Below are 19,786 nucleotides of genomic sequence, written 5' to 3' on the forward strand. Positions count from 1 at the left end.
TCACTCTAAAAGGGACTTGCCCAGGTAGTGATGCTTTCATTTCAAGTTTCATTTCAAGATTCATTTCAGGTTTCCCTCCTCAAGATGAAAGTGTCAGCTCAAAACTGTTTAAGCTTGACATCTAAACTGCAGGCATTGCCCTTGAAAGGTTTGTCTAACATATCAAACTTTCAGTGCTGTCCTCAAAGAAAGTAGAGTCTGTTGGGCTACACACAATTTCTGGATTATACAAACAGCACTCTCCACATATTCTTCCTGTGGAGAACCCTGTTTATAGCTAAAATCTGTAGAAGTAGTTCAGGAAATTAAAAACATGAATTCCAGTTTTCAGAATGGGATATCTACCTACACCAAAATCCTGAGGTACTCTGGAACCCGAAACTACCAACTGCTGAAGAAAATTTACGTATTTAAATTCTTTGTGTGCACCTCATGTTTAGGAATTTACATCTAAGTAGCGGCCAGATCTCTAAATCCATCCAAGTACCTAAAAATGCCCTTAATTTCTGTATGCTTCAGTTTACCATCTGCAAAATAGACTTCATACTCCACAAAAAAAAAAAAAAAAAAAAAACAAAAAAAAAAACAGCTAGTAGCTGCACAGTCTTCCCTCAGTAATGCACAGAGAAAATCTGTCTCCCTATGTCCCCATTTCTGTCAGAGCAGGAACTCCAAGGCTGCCTGATAAATACAGAAACGAGAGTTATTTCTAGCTGTGCTAAATGCTCAGTATATACTTATGAGGAAGACTTTGAGCCTGTCTGAGAGGCACGTGAAGCAGTCAGGAGTGTCCCAGGCTGTGGCAGAGGTCCTGCATCCTCTTTTCCAACCTCTTGCTTTGAGGCAGTATGTTTTCCAGAAGATGAAAAGGGGGCTTCTCTCCTTTGTGTTGATGTCCCTGGCAAACCCAAGACACTTGCTGAGCCTTCTCCTCATGTTATGCATTTAGCAAGGAGAATATACAGGATAGAGGTACCACAGTACCCTTATCAATAAATATTCACTGGGATACAACCTTCTCTTGTGACATGGGGGTCTGCAAGGAAAACCATCATGCCAACAAAAATGCTACATGCTGGTTGTGTTGATGGCTTTTCAACTTTTCTGTTGACCTCACAAGAGTGTCTGTGATTTTTACAAGATAAATTGGTAAAGCTTCTAATCTGTTTTTACTGAAGATCCCTTGGAAACCCTTCTTGACACTAAAATATTTCCTGCTGGCCTCTCTGGTGTAGCTAAATTGGTATGAGAACACCACCCAAAGGCATCAATATAATCAAGGCTGTTAGGCACTGAATATTCACCTGGGAAAAGATGATCTTTGCTCTGAAGATCTGACAATTTAGCAAGAGAGGACAGCTATAAGATGCTTCATTAAGCTCTTCATATTTTTAGGTAAGAAACAAGAGGGATTAAGCAAACTGCTGGCAACAGGAAGTCTGTGCCAAAGCTGAGAAACATCAGTTCAGAGGGGGATGAAAATAAAGCACTGGAAAAATTGCGCCACCTTGAAAAATATAGTCATCAGCATGAGATAAGCTAAAAGTAATAGCCTTGAGAGCCAAGTGGTGCATTTGGGAGAATGATAGAAATAACTTGTCCTCTGATATCAAGGCTCATCCATTGGAACTGGCACAGGAAATGAGATCTGAGCACAGTCTTAGAGAGAGTTTGGTAAAGTGTTTACAGAATTAATCAGGAGATATTCCTGCTTTCGTACTGATAAGATCTCACCTGGCCTATTGCGCGCAATACCCTTGCTCAGAAGACAAGCTCAGCAGTTCAGTAAGCTGAGAAAAATCATAAAATGAAGTTAATTTATGAGAAAAGTCTTTGGACAGGTTAGCCAAATCTGGGCTGAGAAAATAAATTATTATTATTATTATTATTATTATTATTATTATTATTATTATTATTATTATTATTATTATTACTATTTAATAAAGTTCTTTAAAAAACTTTAAAACGCTTTGGAGTATAAGTTTTCTTCATGTGTCTTTTCTTAGACACCACCTGGAGAATCCCCAGGAGCAGAAGGCAGACCATGGAAAGCCACCAATCTACTAGACAGCCAGTATTGACACAGAGACCATGTGGAGGAAAAAAAGGATCAGGAATAAATACAGGGAATGGTGAGAACAGGAAGATTGTGGAACAGCCTCCCAGCTGGAAGCAAGAAAGAGGGAGGGATGCAGACCTTACTTTCAGAACATTCATGTCTCCTTCAAATCATGGGAGAAATATTTAAAAATGCAATCAGCATTTAATGCAGAGGGGCAAAAGTGGAAGAGACTTTACTGATGATTTACTAGTGTACAAGCATTTTCTGATTGTAGTGCAACTGTGGTTTTGTTTGTTTGTTTGTTTTCTTTGCAGGTTTTTTCTTTGTTTTGTCCTCCACAGCCTGCTAAAAAGCATTGTTACTGTCCCTGAAGTTAGCTGAGAGTCTGTTAGAGATTTGTTAGAGCATAGAGTTGCTCCATGTTCCCAGGCACAGCCAGTGACACAGCTGAGCACATTTTCTATATGGGTGCTCCTGCCTCAATGTGTTTTACAGATATGTATATATATATTTATATGCATATATATTCATATATGAATATATGTGTACACGTGGTCAGCCACACAGATAGATAAAGACAGAAAAGAATGTCCTTCCAGCATCCATTCAAACAGCACTAATGGCCTCATCCTGTTCCTCCTCATCAACTGACCAGGATTAAAGTTGCTGCAGGAACAGGCACAAACATAACACAGTTTTCTCCAGTAATTGATCCTAGATATCCTATCCTGGAGTCCTGGCTGTTCATGGTTCCACTCCAGTTCCTGGTGCACAAATCTTTCCTCCTACTCACCAGCTATTTCATCTTGCAGTTCTCTACTGTTCTCCTATGTTGATCCAGAGCAGAGATCCACACAGACAACAGTTAGAAAAAGGATTCAGAGAGAATTAATCTTGGTCTGCAGTGATCATGTTCAGGACTTGACCAGACATATCTATACTGCCTAGTAGCCTCTTTATCCTAGATCAGCCTCTTGTATCTCCTTTCATCTCTTTTTTCCCCTGCTGGATCCTCCCTCCCCAGTGTTATTGATCTCTCCTTTTTCCAGTTTTGGACCTTTTTCCTAAACATCCCTTAGTAGCCTTATATATTCCCACAATCCCCTTAAAATCATCCTGGAATAAGTTTATACTATCCCCACTATTCTTCCTGCATTATATAGTGAGTGCTACACCTCTTTAGACAGTGATCCCTTTTAGTCTACAAAATGAAGGGTTTTCCACCTGGGATAATAGTCTAGCTGTTCTCCTTGGATAACCTTAGTGGTAGCAAGTTCAGGATGCTCCCTTCACACTGATTAGGAGTTTCCTTCATCTATCAAGAATCCTCTGACCCTCACTAGGCCTTTGTGTTTATGATAATGAACCTTCACTCACACAACCTGGCATGGTCATCTGGCAATTCACCAGTGGACCATGGAAGAAGAATCATGTTTGTCACAGAACAATCTCACAGAATTAGGAGATCCAATCCTGTGTACACTCCTCTCGTCCCATAAATCTTTTCTAATGGCACTTTGCTCCTTATAAAATTGGCTTGGGGTGAGTAGGTCAAGAGAAAATGTCAACAAAAGCAGAAGCAACAGTGGTGGTAGGGCATAAACTTAAAAGTTTCAGGTAAGCTCATTGATGTCATGAAGCTGATAGAAACCAGTATCTCCAGGCATAATGGGAGATGGAGCTGGGAAATGATGAGAGTTTGTTTCTCACAACAGCTTTAAGACCTCTTGAAACCCATTTTATATGCCTTACCAAGGCAGCTTTATCTTTGGAGAGGAGACAATAAAAGGTCACTGAGTTACTACAACTCATGCCCCAGTAACAGGAGAAATCCCATGTAGAGTTGGAGGTCATTGTCTTACACATTAAGGGAAAGGTTAGGGTTATGTGAACAGCAAAAGCTTGAACAGAAGCCTAAGTCTATAAGACAATAATATTCTTGTGCGAAGAGTCAGCTTGTGTTCTCTGCTCCACTGGAAAACCAATGCCTCAGGTAATTTTTCACCTCTGGTGAGTAATCTGCTTTTTTTCCAAGACTGTGGTTTAAAATGGCTGTAACTACCCAAGCTTCCTGCAGTTAGTAGTAGGCTTTACTTAGGAGTCATCTAGGGACAAATGCACAGGAGCTGGAAAATGTAATTATTAGAGAGATTTTTATTCAGGAGACTATGCAAAGTTAAATGTGCCTTGCTGGGGAAAAGGGAAGAAAAAGAGCTTAAAGGTCATTTAGCAACCTGTCTGATAACAGTGAAATGTTCTCACTTCACACAGCGTGTGCCCAGACAAACTTCCCTGATTATATTTTTAATGCCACTAGCTCTGAGAATCTGAAATTTTCCATACTTAGGTGCCTCCAGTTCTTCTTTTACAAGTAGTCACATTGAAGCAAAGTGTGGGGTTTTTTTGGCATTAAAAATTGCAGCAGTTAAGAAGATGCAATGTGAAAGTAACAGTTCATATAATGAAACTGTAGGTCTGTAGAACATTTCACGGAGTCAAAACCGCTCTGAAAAGGTTATTATTACATAAGGATGCAGGTGTCAAAATTAGGGCAGGAACAAGGCCAGAATAAGTAGGATTCAGCTCACCTAGTTTTAGCTCTTTAAAGGTAAGGCAGAAATCTAGGGAGGATCTGACATGTTTAAATGTGTGGACACTATGCAGTTGCCTGCACATAGGCATCTGAAAGTTTTGGAGGTGCCCTAGGGGATCATGGGGCAAGAAGAGCACAGGCTTCTTTGAGTTCTGTGTCCAAACAGCCAGTTCTGTGTAAATATTTTGAGGATAGCCTCAAAAAACATCACAAGATGCGTAGGCAGAAGAATCAAGCCCTGAATTTGAACCACGGAGATGTGTCCAACTCAAAAACTCATATTTGAAAAGTTTTTATAGGTGTAGCATCTCAAACGACATGAAGTACCTACGTGTGAGGAACCGTTTGGAACCCTCAGCATGTGTTTATTGTCCACCAAGCATACTAAGCACATCAAGTAATGAAATGGCTTTTTAGAATTTGGGATTCCTCTCTGTACTGACAAAGGTGTGTTGTTGGAAAAGTGTTACTGATTAAAAAATGACCTCAAATATTCAAATATAAACAATAAAAAAATAAAGTTTTCATTGCTGTATTTTTCTTTCTTCCTACTATTTATAATTCAGCTTTCCCCCCCCCCCCTTTTTTTTTTCTTCAACAGAAACTCTAAAAACTTGAAATTGAAATATGTTATCCATATTCAAGCAAAAATAAAATATGTTTCCTGTGTAACTTCAAGATTTGTTTGTTTCATCTCTCTTTCTTGAGCTGTATACAATCTAATGTATCACTGTAAGGTCACATGAATGTCATCTTCTCTTCTTTTTTTCCTTTTCCCTTTCAAACTAATGATGGAAAGGCAGTGTATAGGGTACTGTGAATAAGGCACACACTAATTTTATTAGCATGTAAAAAGAACTTGTCAGCTAGTAAGTAATGCCAGTTCTACCTCCATGACTGCAAATGGTCTCCTCTCTATGCTCTTTGCTTCTCAAGTATTTTTCAGTTGGGCAGCCCTGGGGGCTTCACCGAAGCTTGCCATTTCAGAGCAACCAGATAACTCATAACTTTTCTATGTGTATTGATTTCAATGTCAAACTGGACAGCAATGCATTTAAAAATAGAAAATTAAAGAGCAAGAAAAACTGATATATGGAAAACTTCTAGTGCTATGCATTTCTCAGGTGTACTGGGCACACTCACAGGAGTGTGGACAAAAAGCTAGCTGGTGGCAACAGGGAGTTCTGAGAGATCATCTCCCCTTAGGTAAGCTGGACTCCAGCCCTTTTTAAAGAACGAAATCCTTGATTCAGGTTCTGCCTATGATCCCCAAGAAGAATATAGAGGTTTACACAACATTGAGAATATCAGAACTTGTGTCATTGTTCCTAAGAAATCCTTCTAGAGGATTTTAAAGTTTATGGTTAACTAGTATGTAGCACAGATATTCTTCTGACCTTGCAATGTTGAGTACAGACAACATAAGATTTAAGAATAATGGACAAACATATATGTGCTTTGTCTGTAGCTAACTGGTGGTGCAAGCAAACATGAACTCCATTGTAAAACAAAATGGATCCAAACTGGAAGAAAATGGAGAAATCTCTGTCAGTCATTCAGTAAATACAAGGAAAGATAGAAGATGTCCTGAATGACTTTTGCTGACCAGAATCTCTTGTTTTCTTATAGTCTGCACCAAAATAGTGTCCATTAGGAACATGGCCCTGTGGGAAGAGGCAGCACTGGAGTCTGAGAGATGAGGCTACACGACAGAAAGGGGCTGTTTAATGTCTCCTGTGGACAACATATGTAACAGACACAGCTACAGCCCAGCATCAGAAGGAGAGACATGACCTTGTCCACATCCTGTCTTCAAACACATTCTAGTCTCTTGGCACAAGTTTTCTTGTTTCCTAGAAGAACTGGTTTTAGGGGTCAATGTGATGATACTGGGGGACAGGACTTGGCTGAATTCATTTGTCTGTGCACGTCTCATTTGTCTAACAGCCATCAGGTCTAATGATTCTATTAATTCTACATCATTAGCAAAAGCTGTCATAGTAAAGGATATCCTGAACTTTGGTCCCTGCATAAGAGTTTCTTGATGTCTCTTCTGTTAAACAGAAATTGAAGAAGATACAGAAATAGCTTCACACCTTATGACCCCATGCTCAAGCTTTGCAAAGTCTACCATTCACTTCTAAAATGAATCTCTTCACATCTCTAAAATGATAAAACCCAATTAGTCTCATACATTGCACAGTTACCAACCAGAAAAATGAGTGGGGGATGAAAGTACAGTCTTGGGGGTGGGATCTGTGGTTCCCCCAGCAGAGGTATAAAATCCCAGTTTCAGGACAATGACTGAGGCATATTCAGAGATCAGGTACTTCCAGGAAAGAGAGGAAATGAACTGAATTCTCTAGATTTCCCATTTGGGAGGGAAACTCTTGAATGTTGAAGTAAATCCCACCATGGAAGCATAATCATATTTTTGGTGGGACCCACTGGAAATCTCCATCCTGTAGATTTTGAACATCGCTAGCCACATCCTCTTCAGACACTGAATAATGATTTAGAAAACATTTTTACATCCATTATCTGTAGCACAGGCATCCCAAGGAAGAGATTTCAGAGATGATGCAATTCAGCTGGGGAAATACTATATTTGATTTTGTATGGTACACCTCATAAATGACCTGTCCCTTCCTCTTCATCCCACTGCATGCCTTCTAATTTCCCATTGGAATTACTGTCAGATTCAGTTAATAGCTGGGTATTTGATGAGTGAGGCATATACATCATACATTGCATTATTCACACTTGCACAGAATTTAAGGTGTCTTCAGCTGGACATTCCTCCTGGAGCCAGAGCAGTGGAGACTGAGGGAATGTAGAAGTGGATTGTTAGAAGAGAAGAAGAGGAATGTACTTGTGAATGCTGCAGTTTAGTGTCTTGGGAGATGAACAGGTATCACAATGATGGATGACATGACACTTAGAAAAGACAGATCAATAGCTTGAAAATGATTTTGCCTTCTAATTTTCCCAAACAGATTTGAATCCTATTATGCCAACTGATATTTCAAGTCCCACAGGGCCCTTAATGAATCAAGGCTCACTAAATGTCTTAGAAATGCATGGATATATATAAGGAGGCAAGCTGAAGCATGGAGGAATAGGTACTTCTGTGGCTAGGCAGGTCTGTGTGTCAGAAGTGAGACCTCGAAGCTGCCCTTCTCACATTGTCAGAAAACCACCTACTCAGCTCCTCATCTCAAAGAGAGAAATAGCTTGAATTTCAGCAATTCTTCCTCTTTTAATAAAAAGGAGAAAATTGAATCCTCAAAGCAACTAGCTGCCGTTGATGAAAAATTAAAGATTAAATCAAGTTCAGGAAGAGATTAAAGAGCTTCAGGTTCCTGTGGAGAAATCCTCTATTCTTCACAAAACCTTTACGGACTTGAGGGAAAGAGGTAAAAGAGGGATCATGTCCAGGCATCAAGATCTCTCTAGCTGGGTTGTGAGGGAATGGACTACACAATGGTAAGAGTGAGTGTCTGGTTGCATTTCCTGGCTCTGTTATTTACTAATGAAGGCTTGAATTAATAGCATCTCGCTATCTGAGATATCAAATACCTAGTCTTCTGGAAGAGGGCCATGATAAAATACTATTGTGAGCACCACCTCAGAAATACTGCCTCTGTGGTCTGGTCATCACAGAATAAATTAGACCACCCCTTTGAAAACAGGCCTGAATACTCACCCTTAGTCTTTATGAGAAATCTATGTTTTTTTAGTCTTGATGTATTCAACAGTCAATTTTAAAGTATGTGTTAATGACATGGAGTTTCACAGGCTTGCTGGGTCTGAGATGAACTGTCCCAGCCTTACTAGAGGACCACCAGGGATGGACACCTTGGTAATATTGGTGCACTACGGTGAGATGGGCAGGTTTCACATGGAATATTTGGGGTAAACTGGGGAAAGCCAAACCAGTCAGAATGTTGGTTTCTTCTTCACGTGAACCCCACATAAATTTGAGGGACCATTTATGATCCATAAGGGTATCTGAGACATCTGTATGAGGCAAGAGATGGACAGGGATAATTGGATACTCATTCCCTTCTGGACTTGTAGCTGGATTCTAGGGAGACCTCCAGGCATATCCTTTGTGTTGGCGACTGAGACCACAGGTTTTTCAGTGTCATTTTCCACAAGTAGTTGTTTGCACTTCCTCTAGGGACTTCATTCCAGCTGGCTTGAAAAAAAAAAAAAAGGAAAAGAAACGTTTTTAGATATTTGGTTAGCAACTTGTATGTTGCCTATAAAAAGTACTATATATTCCCCCAAAGGATGAACAGCCCCTGCTAAAGCTGATATCTGTAGACATCTTCTACATTTCAGGATGCCTTCACACAAAGTAAACTCCAGCTACCCCAAGCTGGCAAGACAGCTCCCACTTATTACCTGTGGGAAAGCAGATTTCTTTTCAAGCTGCCTTTGGAAAAGGTGGCAGGTGGCTGTCTCCTGTCATCGACTATCACTTGCAAACCACATTCAGCACTGAAGCCTGAACTGCAAACATGATGTGACACATTTTCTCCAGGCTCTGGTCTGTGGTAGGGATATTGTCTTGTTGTGGGAATCAAAGTGAAATGAAAGTCATGTCTCTCAGGATTTTTCTGCTCTGCTTTTCGTTTTTCCCTTTCCCTTTCCCTTTCCCTTTCCCTTTCCTTTTCCCTTTCCCTTTTTCCTTTTTCTTCTTCCTTTTTTTTTTTTTTTTTCCTTTTTCTTTTTTCCTTTTTCTTTTTCCTTTTCTACCTGTTTTCAGCAAGACTGGACCACTCTGACCTTTGATAAATACTGCCTTCTCCTCAAATTCATTTTCATTAGACCAGGCAAAGTCCTGATCTCCACCTGCTTCCCCAGACCCCCCTCCCCACCCCGGCCTTAAGAAACTTGTCATGTCCTATCAGCCGAGACTATCAACTCCAAAGCAATGCCTGTATCTTTACCACTATTCTGTGTTGTAATGAAATGATTCTTTCAAAATTAAAAGCAAAACAATGTAATCTTCTAGTTTTTCTTCCTGAGCTGACACAGAGCCAGCAGATACCTTCCTTTGACTTGTAATGAGAATGCAACCATACCAAAGAGATGAGCAGAGTTTAGATTACGTCCTCAGTGAGCTGGTATTACTCATGCAAAGCACTTGTAACACATTTAATAGCAACAGGAAGCATGAGTCCTACAGCAATGGTATATTACTAGGGATGTGAAACAAGATATTAATTATTTAGAACTACATTTTGAAAAATTGAGTCCTTTGCCCTCTGGGACCACCCTCCTCTCTCTTTCAACTTGCCATCAATTCATTCCTGAGATTAATTCAGAGCATGTTTCTCTCTTTCTGGCACTGCTTTAAACCAGGGAAAGGTACATTGCTGAAAGCAGTGGATATATATTGGAAAAACAGAAATGTGACTAAGAGATTGAATAAGCCAAGCAAAGTCTAAAAATTGATATAACACCTAGATTTTAGATTTCTTTTGTCTGAATTTTTATTTTTCATTGGGAAATGAGAAATCACCAGAACACTTTCTGAAAAGTGTTTATTGACCTAAGTCTATTGGGCTAAGCTACTTTTTTTTTTTTCTTTTTTTTTGTTGCACTTCAAAAATTGTTCCAGTTATCTCTTCTCTTCTCTTCTCTTCTCTTCTCTTCTCTTCTCTTCTCTTCTCTTCTCTTCTCTTCTCTTCTCTTCTCTTCTCTTCTCTTCTCTTCTCTTCTCTTCTCTTCTCTTCTCTTCTCTTCTCTTCTCTTCTCTTCTCTTCTCTTCTCTTCTCTTCTCTTCTCTTCTCTTCTCTCTTATTAGACAAGAAACAAATTTCCTTCCTTACTCAAATTAAAATCCACTGTTTTGAAGTCTGGTTAATTTTACTGTAGTTGATAGAATACAAGTGGCATCCAACACAGAACAAATTTTAACATCTAATGATATTTTTAATGAAAGTTGCTGTACATAACACATTGTGAGTTCATTTAATCACTGAGACTGATGCATAACTTTGTTTTTCTTCTTGCCTTTGCAATTACAGAGTTAACCAAGTTAACCAAGTTAAAGCACAGAGTTAACCAAGACCTTAGCTAAGAACAACCCTGACAGTCACTCCAAGCTTCTACCCAACATTGGGTAAATTCTTTCCTCTCCATCCCTTCTGGGGGAAATTGGGATTTTTCTTTCTCCTGGCCTAAACTACCTAGTTAACAGCGGATGGGCTAGAGACATTTGAGGTCTCAGGGACTAAACACTGGAGATAACACAATGTGCTTTCTTTTGCTGTGACTTCCAAGATGTTCTTGTCCCAGATATTTCACTGCGCCTTTGTCTCCCTGCCTGTGCTTTGTCTTCCCTTGTTAAGCTATGAGCTCTTTGTCTGCTGTTAGTGCTGTGTACATGCTCTTCTCTGTTCCCTTTGGTCAGGCTGATTTGCAGCCTTCACCTAGGGTTGATGGATATGACCTCCCATTCTTTTTAAATTTTGCCTGGCCACTGCAGTGAAGCAGGACAAGAATATTTCAAGAGAAAGTACATACTTATATGCATTGCTAACACCTCAGAAAGTCTCAATGAACCATGACATTGTATTGAAAATGCCATGAATTTTCTGCTGTGCAAAACATTCAGGATACAGAAATGGGAAAGAGAAAAACTATGGCTTTTAGATTATATGTTTTTGTTTTTTTCTTTCTTAGTGTATGGGTTTTACACACAACCAGGCAGCTGAACTCCACGACAACTGCTCTCTCACTCCCCCTCCTCAGAAGAGAAGGGGAGGAAGAAAAGAAAAGAAACAATTCATGGGTTGAGATAAGGATAAATTAATTAAAGGAAAAATAATTATTAAGGGAAAAATTGTATTAATTAAATAATTTAGCCAAAGGGAAAGGTGAAAAAGGAAAGAAAAAAACAAACAAACAAACTAAAAAAGAAAAAAAGGAAAAAAAAAAAAAAAAGAAGCAAAGGCTGTGTGGAAGTACAGAGGAAAGAAATTACTCTCTACTTCCCACCAGCAATTGATACATGACCACATCCTTGAAGCAGGGCCTCAATGAACATAGCCATTATTCAGGAGAACAGACATTTTTTCACAAGGAGAGCCCACCTCTCCACTTTCCTTCTCTTTTCCACCTTTTATTGCTGAGTGTGACACCATATGGTATGGAATCCCTTCAGTTGGTTTAGGTCAGATTCTCCTGGTGATGTTCCTTCCTCACCTCTTGCCCACCCCCAGCCTGCTGGCTTTGGGGTGCTTGGAGGGAGTCCTGATGTGGTGCCAGTATTGCTCACCAGTAGACAAAACACTGGTGTGATACCAGTGTTGTTCTAGCCACAAGTGAAGAGCACAGTACTGTATGGGCTGCTGTAGGGAACATTAACATCCCAGCTGGACCCCACAGACCTGGGATCAGCCCTAATTTGGTGTTTCATAGGTTTTCCTAAAGGATCAAGACTTAGAGGTTGGAGATGGAGTAATATTTCTGGGGACTGTCTGGTGGCAACTGATGAATTTCTGTGTCAACTGTGTGCAGTGAGTGGGTTATCATAGAAGTTATCACAGATCATTTTTTCTTTTCACAGATATTTTCCATAAGGGCAATCAACATCCCTGTCTAAGGGTACAGACATCCCCAAAGCCATCTGAAGTACTCCACATTTAGTTTTATCTGACCCAGAGCAACGTTAACCCATTTTCTGAACAATCTGTTCAGGGATATCTGTGATTAAGACTAGAGTGCATCATTTGCCAGTAGTTGACAGAAAAACTGCCTTCTGGAAAATATAAGTAGCACCTGCCTCACCATATTTTTTACTACTGCTGTTTAACTGAGATGAGCACAGTGGAAAGGAGATATATAGCTCTGCCTACATGATACGTACCACTAGAAGTTGATTTGTCAAGAGTCCAGCTCCTTCACTGCTAAGTACTGCTAAAATCTTGGGATGTAGCACAGATTTAGGGTACTCCACAACAGCTCAACAACTGGTTTCATGCCCAAAACAGAGTGTTTATTTCTGTAAGTGGTTTTTGGAACCATCATAGTGAAGATGTCAGTCCCCATTACAGCTCAAGGGAAAGATGTGGATTACCTCCAGACAACTGATAGTGAATTTGGGCATCCTTCAAGCTCACCAGTCAGTGCTGGGACCCTTGACTAATCCTATTTTTAAGGAACCTATAGCATTTTTTTATTGGTGAACTCTGGGCAAAATAGTGTTTTTAGTAGAATGACTTATCAAGCTCATGTAGGATAAAATTCAGATACCTGTAGCATGAGAAACACTCAAGTTCACTTACAAAATATTACTGCTTTAAGTGCTCACTGACATGCCATTGTGGATACACTTAAGGGCTGAAAATCTCCAAACCTTGTTGCCCATATCTCCTGGGTTCCATTACCCCAAGTTCACCAACACAAGACCTGGGATCGTGGGAGCTGGTGACTGAATTAGCTGTTGGTTTCTTCAATGTCCTCGTCTGCAGGAGCATCTGGCAGTGAATTCTGTTTGCACATGGCTTGCTGCCTGAATTAGGTTTATTGTGATTTATGTAAACACAGCACTGAGACAGTTTGCCAGCTAGTGAGGGGAAATGGCTAATCAGTTTTGCTTCAGGAAATCAGACCCAGGGGAGGCCTGGGATCTCCTCTCTTCCTCCAATCTTTGAGGTTTGCAAACAACTCTGTCCAGAGAGTGACTGCGTCTGCAATAGGCAAAAACTATTCCAGCACAGCAACTCTGCATGTGCCAAGGTCTGCGTGAGTCCATCAATTGGCAAGTGGCTAGCACACACTCATCTGGTACAGGTGAGAAGGATGGGTTTTGAATTAATGAACTGGACGTGGATGCACAAGCCTGGGTTTTGTCCAGAGAAGGGTTACGATTTAACTTACACTGCCTTGGGGCAGCACAATGTACTTGAGGTGTCTCCATATGCTGTGTTTTGTTGTTGTTGTTGTTGTTATTTTTCTCATAATTCTAATTTTAGCCAAATTGCTTCATTACTCAGTTTGCCCACCAGGTCTCAGTTTGCCCATCAGTTTCACATCAAGGAACAGTGGCTTGCTACCAAAACCAGGGAGCTGTGAGATTCTCTCCACGGGCTCTTACATACTAAAACCCTTAGACAGAAAAGTCAATCAGGGGGCAATACAATGCTTATCATTTTTAAATTCAGGAAGATAATAAGGAAAATAAAACAAAAGGAAAACTACGCTGGAGATGATACTGATCTTTTGTACAGAGCTCCATGCGTCATCACTCCTTCCTCCCCCTCTTTCTGCCCCTGTTACTGCTGCAGCCACGGAGATTTATGGATGCATGCAATCTAATTTGCTTTGTGTTTCGTCTGGAGAAAGACACAGCTGTACGGAGCTACTTTGTCAAGAAAATGTCACATTGCACTTAATTGCCCGATAAAGAATGGCAAGTCAAAAACAATATAGATAACATGCTCAACTTATTTTTTTTTTATTTTTTTTTTAAATATATAATTTAAATTTGCTGGTTCTTGGGTTTAAAGCAGAGACAGTTATTGTGTGATTCTCAGTAATAAATTTTCACCTGAAAAGCTGCCCAATGAAAGACTACTTCTTCCCCACGCTTTCCCTTCATATCATAATAATTTGAGTAGACTCTCTTTTTACTAAAACATCTGCTTTGTGTTTTGACAGGTAAGAAGAAATACACATAAAAATTAATTTGAGCTGTAATCAATTGATAAATGGGTTCAGAAAAAACACTGTATTCTCTCCCATTCATTCCAGGGCTGCTGTTCCACAGCAGTTAAAGAGCTGTATGGAGCCTGCAAAAGCAGGAGTTCAGGTTTAGTCCCTGCTGAAGACAGTTCTGAAGGTTGGACAGAGATAGACCACCAGATACAGTTGGACAGAGAAGACCACCCAAACAGGGAGAAGTCTATTCTCATGTGGGATCTGTCATAATCGCCTTGGCCTCTGAAATTGCTCCTGTGATAGGACATCCATGAGATGAAATTCTTGAGAGCTACCCTGGGGGCACAGGTTTTGACTTCAGGTTGTATTATCACCAGAAATCTCTGGGTAAGAAAATTAGACTGTTACCAGAAATCTCTCTCTAGTAGCAGTCACATCCTTTAGAAAGGGGGAAACACACACACATGAACACACATCATGTCTCTTTTATTTTTCTAGAAGAATCTTCCATATGAAATCACCCGATTTTCCCTCTATGTAACCATCAAGGTAAGTGGACTCAGAGCAGAACATTTCATGGTCCACCTGAACCTACTTAGCATGGGTAACAAGCTTTCATTTCTCCTGACAACCTCTGAGACCAGAACCAGTCAGTGTTACACCTGGGACCATCCTCATGCTTCAGCCCATGGACCAACCACCTGGGTTTAAGTCAAGCTCACTTCAAGACAAATCAAACACCAGGCTTCAGACTTACATTCCTGGAAACAAATAAAACACCTAAAACCTTCCACAAGTACATTTAAATAACACATTCTGGGCATTTAAAAGAATCTGTTACTACTTTTTCAACTCTTGCTGCATGCATATGATCTGTGTACTTGTAGGGTACTGAATATGGCAATATTAATCTCTCAGGTTGACGGCTGCTGGGAGAAACGTACTGAGGAAGAAGCATTTTATGCATGCCTTTTTTTTTTATATTCTTCCTTTGGAACCTCTGATTAGCACCAGGAAGGAGGAGGCGTACATTTGTTCTCTAACAGGTTTTCTGTGTGCCTGGGAACAGAGCGAGTTACATTCACTACTGGAATTCTCCATATTTGTATTCTCTTCCTAGAATTGTTATAAACCCTGCTATGTTCCCAGTCTCAGCAACAAAAGCAGGCCCCTGGTTTGCTAAATTGCTTTCTTTTCATTGATTCACTTTCATCTGACCACCTTCTAGCCATGAGGAATATCCCATTATTCTCATACCATAATAATTAGCAGTAATTATTATAATGCCAGCTGCAGTAGCTCCTCAGGGTCAACACCCAGTTTGATTTTCTCTGTTGGTTTGGACACACATAAAGAGAGACTGGGAAATATAATCAGAGTTATCATTTCTGGTTGCTAGGCAAATAATTTTTTCCAGAACTGCTGTTTTCCGCTGTTCATACACCAACATCTAAGTGCTCATGTTTGCAAACAGTAAACAGCAAACTGGAGGAGGAGCTGTTTGAGGGTCTCCTTGCCTGTGTCCTCCATCAATCAGTTCATACAGTATTCTCAAGGGAAGTAATGGCAGAGTTTTAGTTGAGTTTTAGTTGAGTTTTTAGTTCTTTGGAAAAGCAGAGGTAAAGTTAATTCTTCCCTTTTTGGACAACTTGACAGATTGCAGCAGAAACCTGGAGGGTATTTGTGCTTGCAACCACAGCATCCCCCAGACCGATGTTGATTTCTCTTCAGCCAACACAGCTGGTACCAGGAGACTTCTTTCCTTTATACAGACATTTATAAGCCATGCTCTAAGAACATCTTATCTCGTGTCCCAAGCCCCACATTCTGTATCATATAAAACCAGCTTTCAGATTTCATTAGCACCAGTGCAGCTGAGTGGTCTGGAGAGAGGTGCATGGACAGATATTTTTTTCCCAGTCTAACCTCATCTCCTTAACATTTTTTTTTCTAAAGTCAGATTGGCATGGCTTTACAAAGCTTACTTGTTTATGGATGTACATGTTTACCACAAGCCAGTCTAACATGCAAGGCAGACATGGCAAAAATCCCATTTGGGACAATAGTGAAAAACTGAACTCATATTTCAGGTGAAAATTTGGGTTTCTTTTAATGCCATGCTTTTGGGTCCCAGGTTCTGTCTTGTTACAGAGTCATGGACTGGTTGAAGTCATCTGCTACAACCCCTAGCTCAAGCAGGGACACCTACAGCACATTATCCAGGTCCATGACCAAGTGGCTTTTGAAGATCTCCAAGGAGGAGCCTCACAACCTCTCCGTGTACCTGTGCCAGTGCTCCATCACCCACACAACACAGAAGTGCTGCCTGATATGTAGACAAAACCTGTCCTCCAGTTTGTGTCACTGCCTCTTGTCCTGGCACTGGGCATCACTGGCAAGAACCTGGCTCCATCCTCTCCACATCTCCCTGCAGGGATTTTTGGACATGGATGAGCTCCCCCTGAGCCCCCTCTTCTCCAGGCTGAGCAACCCCAGCCCTCTCAGTCTCTCCTCATGGGAGAGGTGCTCCAGGCCATTCAGCATCTTCCTGTCCCTTTGTTGGGCTCTCTCCAATATCTGCATGGCAAATCTGTCTTGTACTGGCAAGCCAGAAGAGGAAACCCAAAAACTACTTGAAAAAACACTGCTGAAGCCCGGGATTGAACCAGGGACCTTTAGATCTTCAGTCTAACGCTCTCCCAGCTGAGCTACTTCAGCCCTGCCCTGGGATGAATAGTCACCAGTATGATGCAACATAATTATTTTCAGAGCTTTACCATTCAGGGTATTACTTGCTAAACAAAGTATAAACATTACCTTCTCAGATTTTCCGTGGGTCCCTCTCATCTTTCTGGCATCTGATCTCCTCTGGTACTCTCTAGAAGAGGAGAAAGATGAAATAATGGCAAGCAACAGCTTCAGCACTTGGCACCCTTTCATGACAGCCCAAGAGAGAAGCCAAGGCACATGCTTCAGCTGTGAAAGTAGGAGGTCTGAATGCTGACAGATCCTTCTCACCTGTCCTCACTTTCCACCCATCTCTTAGGATGCTGGCATTTATTCCAATAATAATGTGCTTGGAAAATTTCTCCCCCTCTTAACACTGCCTGTTGAACTAGGTAACTCACATGGAGGTGAGAAGAAACCCAAATGCACTAACCTCAGGTCCAAGTTTATATAGTTGCACTCTGGGACTAAGGAACATCCCCCATTCCCACTACAGAGAGGACTGTACATAGGAATTGCAATACTTGTCAATTTTAGAGTGAATTTAGAAAATCTGGCAAAGTTTTAGCATGAGGGCCATACAATATAGTGAGGATTGGCAGTCTTACTACTTGGATTTTAAAAGCAAGAAAAAATAAAGAAGTTAATAAGAAAAATTGAGTGGTGGCAGGTAGTTGTAGAGGTAAAAGTTGGCCCTGGCAGAGGTATTTACCTCCTTGCTCTGTGCAGATCAGCAGCAGGACCTGAAACAAGACATTATGTTTGTCTTCATTTCTTTTATGTTATACAAGCTGAAGGCTCTAAGTAAGGAAGAACAGGTTTCAGTAACTCCTGCAACCAAGGTTTCTAGACTTTTTTTTTTGTTTTTTGCTTATGTATTTCACACTACGCCTAACCCCCATTCCCTTCTTGCCAAGTCTAACTGCATTTGATAAAGCACCTAGAAGGACATGAACTCTTTCTTTAAAGACATCAAGAAATGGAGACTCTACCTCTTCCTTAGATGCTTCACCCAAATATTTGACCTCATGGTTTGACCTGGTTTTATTTACAGGGAAAATGTATCAGGCAGAACTCTCACACACTAGTTCCTGTTATGTTCCCCATCAGTTCCTGTTATGTCCCCATCAGAAGAGAAAAAATGATAATGAAGGAAATGTCTGTCTGTAGCAATTAGGTCACCTTTTTCTCATAATATCATAATAAAGCATCAAGCAACTTTGTTCATTCACCACAGGACATTTTCTCCAGTCATTAGAGCCACATTCCTCAGTTGTGTTGTTGCTGATTTCTTTTTCTTTTTCTTTTTCTTTTTCTTTTTCTTTTTCTTTTTCTTTTCCTTTTCCTTTTCCTTTTCCTTTTCCTTTTCCTTTTCCTTTTCCTTTTCCTTTTCCTTTTTCCTTTTCCTTTTCCTTTTCCTTTTCCTTTTCCTTTTCCTTTTCCTTTTGCTTTTCCTTTTCCTTTTCCTTTTCCTTTTCCTTTTCCTTTTCCTTTCCTTTTCCTTTTCCTTTTCCTTTTCCTTGTCCTTTTCCTTTTCCTTTTCCTTTTCCTTTTCCTTTTCCTTTTTCCTTTTCCTGTTCCTTTTTCCTTTTTCTTTTTCTTTTTCCTTTCCTTTTCTTCAACTTTTTTTCTAAGACTAACATCAGGTATCTATGAAAGAGTCCCTTTCACATGCTCAGCATTTCCTCCCACCTCCACAGGTCACCTAAGACTTCTTGACATGACTTTGGGCTGTTGTTCCACTCTATCCTTCAGTCCTTTGCAAAAGCAATCCCCTCTCCAAAGCCCTTCCATATGCATAGTCTCCATCTTTTGCTTCCACAGGCCCACATTTTTCATACAGCTGTACTACACATCTGAATGCTTATCAGGTCCCCTAAATGCTTCTCCTGTAATAAAGGCTTAACCGCCTCCTCAGTTTGCATCATTCATACATTTTACCATCAGTAAATTCATATTTGCCTCTAGCAACTTGCTGAGAATAACGTCATGTTTAGAAGCAATCCTTTTGGAACCTACTGTGAGCTTTTTGCCTTTTCCATTCATTAATGCTTATCCACCAACAACTACTTGTGATCTGTATGTTAGGTGGGTTTTAATCCATTTTATTACTCTTATTATGTGTTAGTCACAACATAAGTGCAAGAAGTCACCTGTTCACAATGGTTAGAAGAGATTGCTTAGGAAAAACACTTAGATAAAACAGTGTGATAGTAGTTGGAGCATTTTGTTCACCTATGGGAAACATCAGTCAGGGGAAATGCCTGTGGGAGTAACAGTACACTGAATGAATGCATAATGGCTGACATTTCCAACATTGCAAGATTTATTTTTTTTACAACGTTTTTTATGTAACTCCATTTGTTTTCCTCAGAAAACTGTTCTTTCTTGAAGCTGGAGATTAGTACATGCATAACAAGGCTTTACAGAAAAGTGTGTCCAGTAAAATTTTCTTTACATGACGTTTTGTTAAGAACCAAAACAAACTCTGGCCTCTGCTACCAGGTTCACTCCAGCAAAACTGAATTTGGAGACAGCCAAACCAAAATGTCAGCAGAGTAGTGTGAGTCCTGCTAACAGTGCAGCTATGAAAATGTGGGCTGAGAGTCTCTTACACAACCAGCAGTGCTATAACCACGGAGTAAACGTAACTAGTGGGAAAAGGTAAATATTGTTATCTCTATTATCTATTAGAGATAAATATTATTTATCTCTAATAAACGTAA

At 40.2% G+C, this 19,786-nt stretch overlaps 1 non-coding gene across 1 annotated transcript; it reads right to left on the minus strand.

Annotated features, from left to right (window-relative positions):
- Positions 1 to 16,978: 16,978 nt before the first annotated feature.
- Positions 16,979 to 17,051, minus strand: TRNAF-GAA (transfer RNA phenylalanine (anticodon GAA)). The gene has a single exon. It is a non-coding gene; the product is annotated as a tRNA-Phe (tRNA).
- Between the last annotated feature and the right edge of the window lie 2,735 nt (positions 17,052 to 19,786).

The sequence above is a fragment of the Anas platyrhynchos genome, chromosome 2, assembly GCF_047663525.1.
Source record: "Anas platyrhynchos isolate ZD024472 breed Pekin duck chromosome 2, IASCAAS_PekinDuck_T2T, whole genome shotgun sequence".
In the NCBI taxonomy this organism is placed as follows: domain Eukaryota; kingdom Metazoa; phylum Chordata; class Aves; order Anseriformes; family Anatidae; genus Anas; species Anas platyrhynchos.